This window comes from Bison bison, unplaced genomic scaffold (assembly GCF_000754665.1).
Source record: "Bison bison bison isolate TAMUID 2011002044 unplaced genomic scaffold, Bison_UMD1.0 scf7180017864451, whole genome shotgun sequence".
Lineage (NCBI taxonomy): Eukaryota > Metazoa > Chordata > Mammalia > Artiodactyla > Bovidae > Bison > Bison bison.
In genome coordinates, this window is record NW_011495013.1 from 6216060 (window position 1) to 6232698 (window position 16639).

At 36.9% G+C, this 16639-nt stretch overlaps 1 pseudogene; it reads left to right on the top strand.

Annotated features, from left to right (window-relative positions):
* Positions 1–2321: 2321 nt before the first annotated feature.
* LOC105002318 lies at positions 2322–3377 on the top strand (annotated as a pseudogene).
* The last annotated feature ends 13262 nt before the right edge of the window (positions 3378–16639 follow it).

Genomic DNA, 16639 nt, shown 5'->3' on the forward strand with positions numbered 1-16639 from the left:
ATACTGAGAGGTAGGTAGAGCACAAAAGTAATTTTAGATTTTGCTATGGTGACAAATGTGAAATTACAATAGTAGGAGGATGACAGACTCAATCCTATGATAAAAATCACTCCCTATGTTTGTTAACAGTTTCTACACAAAGACTAGTTTCAAGCATTACTATTTAAATAATTCTACCTAGCCAGGTGGGAAGTTTTCAATAAGAGAAGCAGTTTCAGCCTTTCAGAAATTACAATATGCTAAAAATAATTGAATGCATCTGAGTATTTTCAACATCAGCATTTTACAATTCATCATTACTTCTCTTATTTATTTTCCAATTTAAACACCTTTCATAATTCATTAGGAAAGATATAAACTTGTCTTAACAAAAACTTAGATGGTAAAATTATCCATAACATGCATTTAAAAGATATTGCTCCTAGCCTATGTGACAGATTTTTCCCATGCTTAGCTTTTTCCCCTACATAAATGTTCATTTTTATATGTTCCCATCCTCTCACATCAACATTTGTATCCAATTAAAGTTTAAGTAAAAACTCCCACATTGTTTATTATGAAGTTAGTAGAATTTTCTCATATCTTGAAAAACCTGTATGCAGGTCAGGAAGCAACAGTTAGAACTGGACATGGAAAAACAGACTAGTTCCAAATAGGAAAAGGAGTACATCAAGGTTCTATATTGTCACCCTGCTTATTTACCTCATATGCAGAGTACATCATGAGAAACGCTGGGCTGGAGGAAGCACAAGCTGGAATCAAGATTGCAGGGATCAATAAACTCAGATATGCAGATGACACCACCCTTATGGCAGAAAGTGAAGAAGAACTAAAGAGCCTCTTGATGAAAGTGAAAGAGGAGAATGAAAAAGTTAGCTTAAAGCTCAACATTCAGAAAACTAAGATTTTTCTGGGCTCCAAAATCACTGCAGATGGTAATTGCAGCCATGAAATTAAAAGACGCTTACTCCTTGGAAGGAAAGTTATGACCAACCTAGACAGCATATTAAAGAGCAGGGACATTACTTTGCAAACAAAGGTCCATCTAGTCAAGGCTATGGTTTTTCCAGTAGTCATGTATGGATGTGAGAGTTGGACTATAAAGAAAGCTGAGCACCGAAGAATTGATGCTTTTGAACTGTGGTGTTGGAGAAGACTCTTAAGAGTCCCTTGGACTGCAAGGAGATCCAATCAGTACATCCAAAAGGGGAACAGTCCTGGGTGTTCCTTGGAGGGACTGGTGTTGAAGCTGAAACTCCAATACTTTGGCCACCTGATGCAGAGAGCTGACTCACTGGAAAAGACCCCAATGCTGGGAAAGATTGTGGGCAGGAGGAGAAGGGGAAGACAGAGGATGAGACGGTTGGATGGCATCACTGCCACAATGGACATGGGTTTGGGTGGACTCTGGGAGTTGGTGATGGACAGGGAGGCCTGGCCTGCTGTGGTTCATGGGGTCACAAAGAGTCAGACACAACTGAGTGAATGAACTGAACTAAACTGAACTGAATAGAAATCAATATAATAAAACTGCTTGTAAGTTTGAGAACACATTGGTATATTGAATTAATAAACAGTACATTGTGGAATAAAAGCTATGACAAAACCCATACAAGCATATGGTTCTTCTATGACTTTCAACTTCTTCAAATGTGTACATAGCCCTATTCATTTAAGCTTCTCTATTGTTTTTATTTTTTTTATTTTTTTATTCATAAAGCTCTATTTATTCATTTTATATTTACATAAACAATCCATTAAATGGTACTTTGGGGGAGCCTTTCTTGATTGCCTGCCCTTTTTATTAACCATAGGGCCTTATAGAAAATAGAAATTTTATTTATAGCACTTGTTCCACTTTATGTATTTACTTGCTTTGTAAATGTTACTCTCTATACAAAATTAGAAAAAATAGTTAACTTTACAACATTGTATTGGTTTTGCCATATATCAAAATGAATCTGCCACAGGTATACATGTGTTCCCTTCTCTCTTGTTCAAACTTTCCAAATGTTAAAAAAAAAAAAAATTGTATCCTTCAAAAAAAAATTTTTTTTAAGTGTAAAAAAAATTGTTAAAGATCGTTTAATAAATACTTAATGTGTGTTCAGTATTTCCCAGGTACTGGGGATTCAATGACAAATTTGACAAATTAGATTCCAGTTCTTTCCACTATTGGGGCTTTGAATTTATGGTCCCTATCTAACAGGAAGGGAATTAGTCTGCTCTTCATTTGTCTGCCCCTTCATCATTCAGTTCTCACTTAAAGTATATTTCCTGCTCTTTTTCGTGGTGCCTCGGAGGCTGTTGGCCACTTCAGAATGAAGCTGAACATCTCTTTCCTGGCCACTGGCTGCCAGAAGCCCATTGAAGTGGATGATGAATGAAAACTTCGTACCTTTCTACAAGAAGTGTATGGCCACAGAAGTTGATGCTGACGCTCTGGGTGAAGAATGGAAGGGTTCGGTGGTCCGAATCAGTGGCGGGAACGATAAGCAGGGTTTCCCCATGAAGTAGTATGTCTTGACCCATGGCCGAGTTTGCCTGCTACTGAGTAAGGGGCATTCCTGTTACAGACCAAGGAGGACTGGAGAAAGTGCAAATTTGTACGGGGTTGCATTATGGATGCCAATCTGAGGGTTCTCAATTTGGTCATCGTGAAAAAAGGGGAGAAGGATATTCCTGGACTCACTGATACTATAGTGCTTCATCGCCTGGGTCCCAAAAGAGCTAGCAGAATCCATAAACTTTTCAATCTCTCTAAAAGAAGATGATGTCCACCAGTATGTTATGCGAAAGCCCCTAAACAAAGACGGTAAGAAACCTAGGACTAAAGCACCCAAGATTCAGCGTCTGGTGACTCCACGAGTTCTGCAACACAAACACCGGCATATTGCTCTGAAGAAACAGCGTACTAAGAAAAATAAAGACGAGGCTGCAGAATATGCTAAACTTTTGGCCAAGAGAATGAAGGAGGCCAAAGAAAAACGGCAGGAACAGATTGCCAAGAGATGGAGGCTGTCCTCTCTGAGAGCTTCTACTTCTAAGTCTGCGGCTAAGTCACTTCAGTCGTGTCCGACTCTGTGCGACCCCATAGACAGCAGCCCACCAGGCTCCCCGTCCCTGGGATTCTCTAGGCAAGAACACTGGAGTGGGTTGCCATTTCCTTCTAAGTCTGCTGCTGCTGCTGCTAAGTCGCTTCAGTCGTGTCCGACTCTGTGCGACCCCATAGACGGCTGCCCACCAGGCTCCGCCGTCCCTGGGACTCTCCAGGCAAGAACACTGGAGTGGGTTGCCATTTCCTTCTCCAAGTCTGAGTCCAGTCAAAAATGAGATGTTCTAAGAGTAACAAATAAATAAGATCAGACATCAAAAAATAAATAAAGTATATTTCCTTAGGCCCTCTGTGATCATCCTCTTTGATGGGCCACTACTCCATCCCCAATTTCGTATCACAAAACTGTGCTTGAATTTCATTACTTTTTGAAATTATTTTATTCACATTTTTGCTTACTTTTTTCTTACTTTTCTATCCAAGTAGAATGAAAGTCCCACAGAGTATACCTTTATGGTACCTCCAGTAATGCAGATTATACTTTGTGCATGGTAGAGTTTCAATTAATATTTCTTAAATTAATTAATCAATAAGAAAATAAATAAGTAAATGTTCCTGACAATATGAAGTTAACTTCTGTTGGGGGCTTCCATTCTAAGGAATGATTCATTTACAAAGGCTATCTTAAGATGCAGTGGCATGCAAACCATAGGAACAGAGAACTGACTGAATCCATTGGTCGAACAGAGCTTGTTGTTGTTCAGTCGCTCAGTCATGACCAACTCTTTACAACCCAATGGACTGCAGCACACCAGGCTTCTCTGTCCTTCACCATCTCCCAGAACTTGCTCAAACTCATGTCTATTGAGTCAATGATGCCATCCAACTATCTCGTCCTCTGTTACCCCCTTCTCTTCCTGCCTTCAATCTTTCCCAGCATCAGGGTCTTTCCTAACGAGTCAACTCTTCATATAAAGTGGCCAAAGTATTGGAGCTTCAGCTTCAGCATCAGTCCTTCCAATAAATATTCAGAACTCTTTTCCTTTAGGATTGACTAGTTTGATATCTTTGCAGTCCAAGAGTCAAGAGTCTTCTCCATCACCACAGTTCAAAAGCATCAATTCTTTGGCTCTCAGCTTTCTTCATGGTCCAACTCTCACATCTATACATGACTACTGGAAAAGCCATAGCTTTGACTATACAGATCTTTGCCAAAAAGTAATGTCTCTGCTTTTTAATATGCTGTCTAGATTTGTCATAACTTTTCTTCCAAGGAGCAAGTATCTTTTAATTTCATGGCTACAGTTACCATCTGCAGTGATTTTGGAGCCCAGGAAAATAGAATCTGTCACTGTTTCCATTATTTCCCCATCTATTTGCCATGATGGAGACGGAAATGGAAACCCACTCCAATATTCTTGCCTGGAGAATTCCACGGATGAATGAGTCTGGTGGGCTATAGTCCTAGGTGTCACAAAGAGTCAGACCTGACTAACTAACACAACACACACAATTTGCCATGAAGTGGTGGGACTGGATGCCATGATCTTAGTTTTTTGAATGTTGAGTTTTAAGCCAGCTTATTCACTCTCCTTTTTTACCTTCATCAAGATGCTCTTTAGTTCCTCTTTGCTTTCTGCCATAAGGGTGATGTCATCTGCATATCTGAGGTTATTGATATTTCTCCGAGCAATCTTTATTCCAGCTTGTGCTTCATCCAGACCAGCATTTCTCATGATGTATTCTGCATATATAAGAATTCTAGCCTTTTTTTTCCTGACCACTATTTCCACAAGTGACCCTATAAAGAAAAATAACTATGTACAATCAGTTATTATCTAGCAGTCCTCATTCTTCTGAGTTTACTTCTGCCATTAAATAAGTTTCTCCATTCATTCTCTCAAAGAATGTAATTTTTGTGTGAGTTTGATATTGTGTAATAGGAGATAACTGTGGGATGACTTAAGATCGTAGGTTCAAATTGTATCCCATTTGTATCCCTCTCTCTAAGTTGTGGTCCATTATTCCTTCCTGCATGCGTGAGTGCTCACTCTCCAAGTTGTGTGAACTCTTTGGAATTCATGTAACCCTTCAGACTCCTCTGCCCATGGAATTTTCCAGGCAAGAATACTGGAGTGAGTTGCCATTTCCTACTGCAGGGTATCTTCCTGACCCAGGGATTGAACCCACATCTCCTGTAACTCTTGCATTGGCAGGCAGATTTTTGATCACTATGCCACCTGAGAAGCTCTTTTTCCCTCCTGCCTCTGACTTTTCCCAGTGATCTTATTTAAATGGTAAAGTAATAGATACCAAATGAAAACACTGGAAATGATTGCTTAATAGGCAACTTACAATATCTAGTATACTTGTGAAAGAATTAGCAGTTTCAGATAAACTCAAACTACTTCTACCATAATAAGCACTCACAAATTTCTCTGTAAGGCAATGAGTCTGCCCTGCCATTTCCAAGTTTATATACATTAGTGAAATGTTACCTAAAAAGAAAAAAAGTGGGCCATTTTCAACTTTACTTTGCCACTTTTAGTCTTTGAATTTTTATGGTTTCCTAATGTCTTCTGCAGTTGCTTAATTTCTTCACACTTCAGCAGTCATGGTTAATTCATGTCACATAGCTGTTGGGAATGGACTGACCTGAAAACTGCCCAAGTCATTGAATGAAGAATAATTCTGTAAAGACAATTAAATATCAGAGAACTTTTCTCAGAGAGGGTTGAGTTAAGGTCTTCTACAGTGTCCTTGTAAATTTAACTGTTCTTGGCATTACAATGTCACCTAACTTGAAACGTGATGAGGTGTAGAAACTCTTTCCTGTGTGCACTGTATTTACCTTTTTTTTCAAAACCATCCTTATAAATCTAATATGCTCTGTTTGGAGGGCTTAGCCATAGTTCTGTTGGTAAATTATTTGCAAAATATTTTTCTTATCTGTAAAATATTTAGGTGGCACAAGAGCCTCATGAAGTTCTAACATCCTGCCAGAGCACAGGTTGCTAAAACATGACAATCATCCTATTACTCCTACTTAAGAATCCGGCTTCCAGGTACCTGTGGTACAAGATGAAATCCCTTTATTTGTATCTCAAGATTCTCCACCTTCTACAGTTGCTCTTCCTCATGTTAACGCTCATATCTCTGATACACACACATGATCCACACTCACGGGGTGGTTCAGCATTTGGTTTACCTTTCAGGAATCATAACTAAACGACACTCAAAAATGTGGCCCATGTTCCTGGGCGGATCCATGAACCATCTCTTATAGGCTGTGACAGTATAAGTTGAGGGACAAAAAGGGATTCAGACGTTTTTACAGTAATTTGGCATGGCCATGACATTCAAGCATATGATCAGTGCATTTCTTTTTGCAGTTTTCATACTTCCAAACTGGCTCTGTGGGTAGTATAAAGCAGGACATGCAGGCTGGTCACACTCACTCAAACCGCATTACAGTCTGTAACTGAGTTTGACCAAATTTATAGAAATATGTGAGAACATCTCAATGTATATTTATATTTTTGACATTTTTAGAATTGTTTTAATTTTTAATCAAACCTGGTTTCAGATTTCAGTTTAATATTCTTAGCTAAATTAGGGAAGAAAATTTTCTGTTATTTTAAATTCTAATTTAATTATGGGGATGTAGGACATCAGACATTTTTGTCAAGATACACCTTTTCAAAATACAGCAACAGTCATAAACTAAATTATGGTTGTGAAGAAATGAAAATTAAAAGTATTTATATTATACTATATATATTATTATATTATACTATATAGGATACTATATACTGTATTATAAAGCCTGTTTAATATCCATAATTGATGATGAAGTTCCAACATTAATATGTTCTAGCTAATGTGCTGGCTAATGGGGCAAAGGAAACAATGAAACTTAAATAGCTTTTAAACTCAAAACATAAAGAAAGATTAAAAACCAAAAGTGCTCTATAAAAAAAGAAATAGTATTGAGTTAAAAAGGTGATGGAAAGAATGTTTAGTATTTTATATGTAACCATTAGTATGTTGTGAGTTTATTATAAGTAGCTCTGTGAATTGCTAACACTAAAAGCATATGTATACTTAACTGCTGAATTTTTAATGCAAGACCACTCCTCAGGCATTAGCATGAAAAACAGTGGGTGGAACTTCAGCAAAGAAGATAGTTCAGTACAAATTTTCAGTGACACTATACATCAACTTGAGAAACAAACTAATGACATGGAATACTAACTCAGAGGATAAGTAAAGCTAGTAAAGTACTTTTTAATGCAATTTTAAAAATCCAGAGATATTCTTAGCATTGGCAGTCTTTTCAGTATAAGTGCAATTTGCCCGAACACTTTTTAGCTTCATTGTTAAAAAAACACAACTATACATGAAGTGCATAAAAATAGTTTGGAGTTCAAATCTTGTGTAGGAATATGCTCTTGCTACAGTTCCAAAGACAAGGAAGCATTCTGGAGTAATTAGCCAGTTTTTCTGGTTCTGGAGTATTAATCCCCACAACTGCCTTACTTCATTGGAATGTTTTGATAGTAAAAGAAAAATGTTAACTCCACTAAATAATGTGTTTACATGTGTGCATGCTAAATCACTTCCGTCATGTCTGACTCTTTGAGACCTCACGGACTGTAGCCCTTGAAGCTCCTCTGTCCGTGGAATTCTCCAGGCAAGGATACTAGAGTGGGTTGCCATGCCCTCCTCCAGTGGATCCTCCCAACCCAGGATTCGAACCCACATTTCTTATTCTTCTGCATTGGCAGGTGGGTTCTTTACCACTAGTGCCACCTGAAGCCTTAGTAATGTGTTTAGGATGTAGTAAAAAATTATGATATTAGAAACTGAAATTTCACATTTCAGATTATTTTCTTTATTAGGAAATAATATGAAAGCTGATCACAAAGTATTGTTGCAGTTTTCAAGTACAGTGGCCATCAAGGAGAAAAGTTCTGTAGAAAATATTTGGATGACAGAAAGAAACAGTATACGGTATGGAAAAAAAAATTTAATGTCAATATATTCAAATCATAAATTGAGCCTCAGGACATGTTACTTGTTTGGAATTTGGAGCTTTTAGTGATCTTAATACATTCATGCAGTGGAAAAATGCAATATGTTTTTCATGGCAGATAAGTCTTATAGGTAAAAATCAAAGGTGAGAATCTTTGAGAAAAAAGTGTTATTATGTGGTCCAGCATTTAATAACAATTATTAAGCAAGCAGGTAATGATCTTGATAAATTTTATCTGTGGAAAGTTATCATCAATAAGGACCTTATGAATTTGATAGAATGATATAAATTAATTTTCTATCTAAAGAATATTCACTTCTCAGTCGTATCCGACTCTTTGCGACCCCATGGACTGTAGCCTATCAGCCTCCTCCGTCCATGGGATTTTCCAGGCAAGAGTGCTGGAGTGGATTGCCATTTCCTTCTCCAGGGGATCTTCCTGAGCCAGGAATCGAACCAGGGTCTCCCGCATTGCAGGCAGACGCTTTACCATTTGAGCCACCAGGGAAGCCCTATCATATATTAATGGAATCTAAAATCAGTTTCTTTCATCATAAGTTAAATTAAGTTTTGCAATAACTTGCAGTATAAAATGTTGGCACTAGCTGCTGATGAAGCATTGAAGATGAGTTTTGAAAATATAGCATCCTGGATAAAAGTTAAAAATGAATACCTTGAACTTGCTGAAATTACTTTAAAACCACTTTCACTGCCATCAACATATTGTTGTGAGTCTGATTTCTCCACAGTTAGTTTATTTATTTATTTATTTTATTGATTGATTGATCGATTTTTGCTGCCCTGTGTGGCTTGTGGGATCTTATTTCCCTGACCAGGAATAGAACCTGAGTCCCCAGCAATGGAAGGGCAGAGTCCTAACAACAGGACTATCAGGTAATTTCATTTATAATGAGTTGATAAAAAACTGAAATAGTTTATATATGTCATTCTCTATAAATAAGAGTTGTTTTTGAGAGAACCTATATTCAATAAATTAATAAGCAAGGAACAAATTTATTGTTACTTTAAAAATGTTATATTTTGATGTGTAGGATATTTCTTCAAAGGGTGAAATAGGTTCTCAATATACAGAGAATTTCTATTTTACTCATAACTTTTAATTTCTGTTATGACACTACAGGTTCAAGTGTAATAGTGATTTTCTATCTGAATCACAGTGATGCAATTTTCAACGAACAATGTACATATTTTTAATTTTTTTCCTTGTAATGCATTTTTATTGTATTTGTTAAATGTAATTTTTCTCTTGAATATAATAACAACTTGGCTTGTATTGGTTTTAATTTCATTTTCCTAGTAATTTATTTTATTGAATTTTAGAAAAGTATAAGTTTGCAACAGAAATGCAATTTTTCAAAAAATGAATTTTTTTGCTCTAAATAATTGAGCAGTGTCCTATATTTCTCTTCTTATCATGAATGATACAGCGCTGGGAACACAGGAAATGCTCAGCAAATAACTGTATATATATAGATTTATATCAATCAATTTGGGTTATATTTTCTAAAGGGAATAATTCCCCCTAGTGGATAACTGTACTATAGAGAGATTCTTTTTCTCTGCCAGTTTCCAGCACTAGGAATCATTAAAGTACACAGCAGGAATCTTACCACTGTCCCTGCTCTATTCTAATGCTTCAGCAATGTCAGCTATCTATTCCTTTCTGGAGAAAGTACCTAAGGCAAGCCACAGCATCAGGCTTCAAGCAAGTGGGAAGAACAGTATTTGGTAACCTCTTAATAGGGACATGGACAGGTGTACCTGGCCAATAATATCTTAACTGTGATATTGACCAACAAATGTCAACTCTGGATCCATGTAAGGGTTTGGCTCTTTAAGATACCCCATCAAAATGAAAATAACTCTGAACATTTAGCTTGTCATTGTTTTATGATTTATGTAACTGTAAGGGTGAAGGGGGAAGTAGGGTTTTAGAGATAGGATTCATCAGCTCCATAATTTCTTTGTGAAAGTATATTACCTCCCACAGAATCATATGGCCCGATCTCATCTCCTAGTTCTATCTGTACTACACAATGAGAGGGGAGTTCCCTGTTTCTTTTTACAGCTGCCTCAATTATTTGTGTGTATCTCCTAGTTAAAACCAAAACAGAACTGTCAGGATAAATTATATACATAGATACATGTATATATGCATGTGCATGCTCAGTTGCTTCCATGTGTCTGACTCTTTGTGAACCTATGGACTACTGCCCACCAGGCTCCTCTGTCCATGGAGATTCCCCAGGCAAGAATACTGGAATGGGTTGCATGCTCTCCTCCAGGTGATATTCCCCACCCAGGGATCAACCCATGACTTCTGCAACGCAGGCAGATTCTTTACCACTGAGTCATCTGAAACAACTGTAAAAAATAAACAATCAAATAACAGTAAATTTCTGATACTCATGATAAACCTTAAACCTGAACAAAACTCATATTTGTACTTATTTTTCTTTTAGATTTTAAGCATCATATTAAATACGAACATGCTGTATTTCATATTAGTCTGATGTTAGACAAAGATTCATTCTCCTTCATAGTAAATTTTCACCTTTCTTCTTGAAGAATTGATTTCTTCCCCAGTGGTTTGTAATATTTTCCTACAATTTGGAAACTTGGACCATGTGAAAATATTCTTATGAAAATTTGGGATTTCCTATATTCATGAATTTAATTCAGCTTTGCTAAATTTAAGAGAAAAACTTTTGTTCTTATTACCATGGACCAATTCCTGGGTTATTTAAAAGCTGGGTAGCTTTTGCCTTGAGAGACTATAATATTGGTATAAATTTTCCAATTTTTGCCAGGTCCTATAACATACTTGACATCACAAGTCACTGTCTATTTTTACTGCCAACCAAGATGCAATACTGGAAATTGTAATACCAAGGCAGATGTAGTAAAAGATACCAGTGTGTGAATAAATCTCAGAAAACTATGTTCCTTTTAACCCTCTGGTGAGCAAGGCAGAGTACTTCTAGGCAAAGGAGTGGGATCTACAAGGATAATGTGGATAATTCTTCATAAATTCAAAACTGTGAATGAGCATGATGTCAAAGCAAACTGTACAAAGTTCCATATTCCTCCGAATAAAGCAAGCACAATTTCCTCTTTGTTCTAAATCCTTGTGCAACTAAAGCAATACCATAGAATATCTGAAAAGTATCAAAGACTGTGATGTGATCAGAACATTTCTTAAGAAGAATAAAAGCATGTAAGAATTCTGCTGCCTTTTGTATTTGAAGATTTAATGTTAGGAAACCAGTCAAGCTGGGATTTTGCTTGACCAAAGGTAAACAAAAGAATATTCATGAAAGGGCAAAATGAAACAATATTCCATCTCTGCATTTAATTGTTAGTTTCATCCAGAAATATAAAGTCAAGGTATCCTTATGGAAGTTCATCAGGGAAATGGCAAAAGCAAACTGAAACAGCTAATGGTCCTTGATCTCCTCTTTAATACCTATATTACATATAATGTCTATACTCCAGTATTTGGGAGTTAGAGAAAACTTTTGCTTTAGACATTTTTGTGTGTGAAATCAGTCTTAGAGAAATCACTTTATGGTCTAGTCCAAGTAAGAATTACTTTTTGTCTTTAAGACTTTAAGTGACTAGAACAATTATATTGCATAACATTTTAATCAAAGTCAGCTCTTTTACATAAAACTTGCAATCAAAGTCTTGATGTGTTCGACACCCTTGGGTTATTTCAGGGCTCCTATAAAGAACAATTGAGCGTGCTCATTTCCTTCCTGAAGTGACAAGGTAGATGCCATTACTATTTCATAGATTTCTTACCTTTCTTTTCCAATTGCATGAACCAAGTATGCACTTTCAGAGAAGGCAATGGCACCCCACTCCAGTACTCTTGCCTGGAAAATCCCATGGATGGAGGGGCCTGGTGCACTGCAGTCTATGGGGTCGCTATGAGTCGGACACAACTAAGCAATTTCACTTTCACTTTTCACTTTCATGCATTGGAGAAGGAAACGGCAACCCACTCCAGTGTTCTTGCCTGGAGAATCCCAGGGACAGGGAAGCCTGGTGGGCTGCCGTCTCTGGGGTCGCACAGAGTCAGACACGACTGAAGCGACTTAGCAGCAGCAGCAGCAACAAGTATGCACTTTTTCTCTAAATGTGAATACTTATTACAGTTAATTTATTTGCATATGTGTATAAGTGAATTACACATGGTTTTCAATAACCTACCAATAATATTCCTTAGGGAATGGCATTCGTTCTCTTTTCTTAATTGTTCTGTTCTGTTCAGTTCAGTTCATTCGCTCAGTCGTGTCTGACTCTTTGCAACCCGCAGCACGCCAGGCCTCCCTGTCCATCACCAACTCCCAGAGTCCATCCAAACCCATGTCCATAGAGTCAGTGATGCCATCCAACCATCTAATCCTCTGTCGTCCCCTTCTCCTCCTGCCCTCAATCTTTCCCAGCATCAGGGTCTTTTCCAGTAAGTCAGCTCTTCGTATCAGGTAGCCAAAGTATTGGAGTTTCAGCGTCAATCTTTTAGGATAGACTGCTTGGATCTCCTTGCAGTCCAAGGGACTCTCAAGAGTCTTCTCCAACACCACAGTTAAAAAGCATCAATTCTTCAGCACTCAGCTTTCTTTATAGTCCAACTCTCAATCCATACATGACTACTGGAAAAACCATAGCCCTGACTAGAAGGACCTTTGTTGACAAAGTAATGTCTCTACTTTTTAATATGCTGTCTAGGTTGGTCATAACTTTCCTTCCAAAGAGTAACCGTCTTTTAATTTCATGGCTGCAATCACCATCTGCAGTGATTTTGGAGCCAAGAAAAATAGTCAACCACTGTTTCCACTGTTTCCCCATCTATTTCCCATGAAGCGATGGGACTATATGCCATCATCTTAGTTTTCTGAATGTTGAGTTTTAGGCCAACTTTTCCACTCTTCCCTTTCACTTTCATCAAGAGGCTTTTAGTTCTTCTTCACTTTCTGCCATAAGGGTGGTGTCATCTGCATATCTGAGGTTATTGATATTTCTCCCGGCAATCTTGATTCCAGCTTGTGCTTCCTCCAGCCCAGTGTTTCTCATGATGTATTCTGCATATAAGTTAAATAAGCAGGGTGACAATATACAGCCTTGATATACTCCTTTTCCTATTTGGAACCAGTGTGTTGTTCCATGTCCAGTTCTAACTGTTGCTTCCTGACCTGTATATAGGTTTCTCAAGAGGCAGGTCAGGTGGTCTGGTATTCCCATCTCTTTCAGAATTTTCCACAGTTTGTTGTGATCCACACAGTCAAAGGCTTTGGCATAGTCACTAAACCTGAAATAGATGTTTTTCTGGAACTCTCTTGCTTTTTCCATGATCCAGCGGATGTTGGCAATTTGATCTCTGGTTCTTCTGCCTTTTGTAAAACCAGCTTGAACATCTGGAGGTTCACGGTTCACCTATTGCTGAACCCTGGCTTGGAGAATTTTGAGCATTACTTTCCTAGCGTGTGAGATGAGTGCAATTGTATATTAGTGTTAATCACTATATAGAACTTGCCAATATTACCTATTATCATGTTAAGGTTAATGGAAAAGAGAAACAGGATAGGACAATTTAGATATAGAAAAGTGTTTCTATAAGAAACTCTGGAGAGTTTTGACTGAGAGAAGACACAGTGGCCTCTTTCCTCAGCAAGTAGATCCTTTTTAGATAAGTCTCATGTTTTAGCAAACTTTATAGTTTAATATCCTCTTTCATCACCTCCAGTAGCACTCCTCTGTAGTCTAATAACTGAAGTCCTTCTGAGGCAGGAGGCAGATGGACCCTCCCAGGGTAAAGTGATTGCAGATTCATTTCCTATGGACAAAAACTCCAAGACAAGACTAGCAGAACAATTAAGATGAGGAGGCTGGGCCCTGCCCAGACCACAAATTTTTCGTTCTGAAATCAAGAAACCTCTGAGACCACACATGCACAGAAAAAGGTTCCTTGCAGGCCAAACAGGGAACAATGATAAGGGATGCTATATCCAGATGCCTTTTTGGTAAAATCCATCTCGGCTAAGAGATGCATGTGCACACAAGGGAGGATCCTACGATATACCAAAAAGATCTGTGAACCAGGCAAATCAAAATGATTGGCCAAAGGAAACATGGACAAAAAAGTCATTGAAACTGCCACAAGGATGCAACTCAGTGACTCTCTCTACCTCATGGTCTATCCACATGTACTGTGCTTTTTTCCCCCTCTTAATAAATACTTTACCTTCTTCACTACTTCCTTCTTTGGGGAAGTTCTTTTCTGTAAAGCCAAAGGCTTTCACTTGACACTTTCCCTTGTCACTGATCACTGGTCTAGTGGCTAAGATCTGGAACTATCACCACCTCAGTCTCTTGCTGGAAACCCAAGCCCTGCTCCAGCCATTGCAGGCTGAGGCCACCCAAGATCACTTCTAAAGAGGGTGTTATTTGGGGGCATGTGAAATGCTTTTTTATATCTAAGACTCTTAGTAACAACAACAAAATGTTTTCAATTAATCCAGACTATTGGATAAAGAGTGGGGCAAAATTCATTGTGCTAACATTACTTCCACATAATAAACCCATTCTCGATCCTTATCAATTCAAATTACCAAAAACAAAGAGTTAAATTATTTTAGACAATGCAAAAAGAAAATGTCTTGGCAATATTTAGAAAGAAATATATCTATATTTACTGAAATGCCTAAGAGAATTTATGAAATTTATACACAACTTTTACTGAAAAATAATTGGATGCCACCCACAGTATACTATAAAAATTCTAATTTTCCAGTCTTTTTCATTCTGAAACCATTAGCATTCTTCAGTAACACAGAAATTGAAAAACAACAGTTCTTGCCTAATGTTTGACAAAACAGAATTCTGTTACATCATTATAAATTCTTATTTCTATTCTCTGAAAATAATCTAAGATTTCTTTTAAATAGCTAAATTTTAAAAATTCTCTTATTCATTTTATACTTTCAAAGACCATCCAAAACTAACATCAATCCATACCTTCCTATAAGTCAACACAATTTGAATATTTAGAGGCCATCATATGTCATTGGGCTACAATTTTCAACATATAAGCAGTTAAATCATAGTTATATATCCTATGGTCCTACTACTGAGAACAAAATTAAAAAATTATCAGGAAACAATATGAATTTGTTAATTAATCAAATGAATATGTATATTCCTTTCTCAACCAAAAAATCTGATGTACTCTTGCAAATTACCAGTCCCTTAAGCATACTTAGGGTATATTGAAAATCTAGTTTATTATATTCTTTATTAAAATTATTGACTTGTCAAAATATGTGGTACGTAGTTCAGTATTAGGAAATATTATCTAAAACAAAATCCAGAAAGAGGAAGAGAGAACTCTTTACTCTTATGACAAAGTTGTGGCTGTTTAGTTGCTAAGTCATGTCCAACTCTTTGCAATCCCATGGACTGCCGCATGCTAGGCTCCCCTGTGCTTCACTATCTCTTGGAGTTTGCTCAGACTTACATCTATTGAGTCAATGATGCCATCCAACCATCATCAACCCCTTCTCCTGCTGCCTTCAATCTTTCAAAATAGGAAGAATAATCACTATACTTTTAATTATTTCCTTCTCTGAACTAAATTATTTAGATTTCTCTTACCTGACAGACTAGATGCAAATGTTTGGTACTTTATAATAATTCCTCCAGTGTCCTTCAATTTGATTTCTGAGCAGATTTAGATATTTTCTTTTTTCTTACTTTGTAACAGAGCAGGAAGCTGTGCATTTCCCTACAGACAATTCATGGACAACAGCCTAGCTTGTGGCTCACTTTAGTCCTTATCCATCTGAATTGAAAATGCTCTCACAAGATTTCTTCTCAATCACCAAAACTAAGTTGTTTTCTCTCCACATTTCTACTGCCACTTACTCTGTACTTTGATGCTACAATACCAATTCAAACTTACTCCTCTGTTCCTACGCCTAATGAAAAAGATTCATCTATCAGTAAAATTGATAAAATCTGTCAGCAAAATGAGTACGGTCTTTCATCTTAATTTTTAAAAGAAATGAATCATAAATGAAACATTTGGATTTGGTTTATCATTTTCATTTTGAAAGAAAATAACGTATTTGCTATTTACCACTTAAGAATAGGTTTAATATTCACACAAGAATTTTCATATAAAAGTGAATTATTTTAAGTGATATTTATGTCAATGTGAAAAAATAGAATGTTTACCAGAGGCAATAATTTGGAAGAGACCAATCTCCAAATATATTTGTAAGTGGATTGAGAGTTTTGTAATTAGAGTTCCCAGATCACAATGTTATTGGGAAGTTTCCATAGAAATCAATATTTCCACTTCAAGTCAATCAGGTTACGTTGTCCACTGGCAAAATAATTACATTTGTCTTACACATGTTAGCTAGAGATAAAGTTTCTGAAACTTTAAAATAATAGTCACTCAAAATAGTATCATTTTATATTGGAATACTTCCATTAAAAAGTTAAAACTAGAAAAAAAAGAG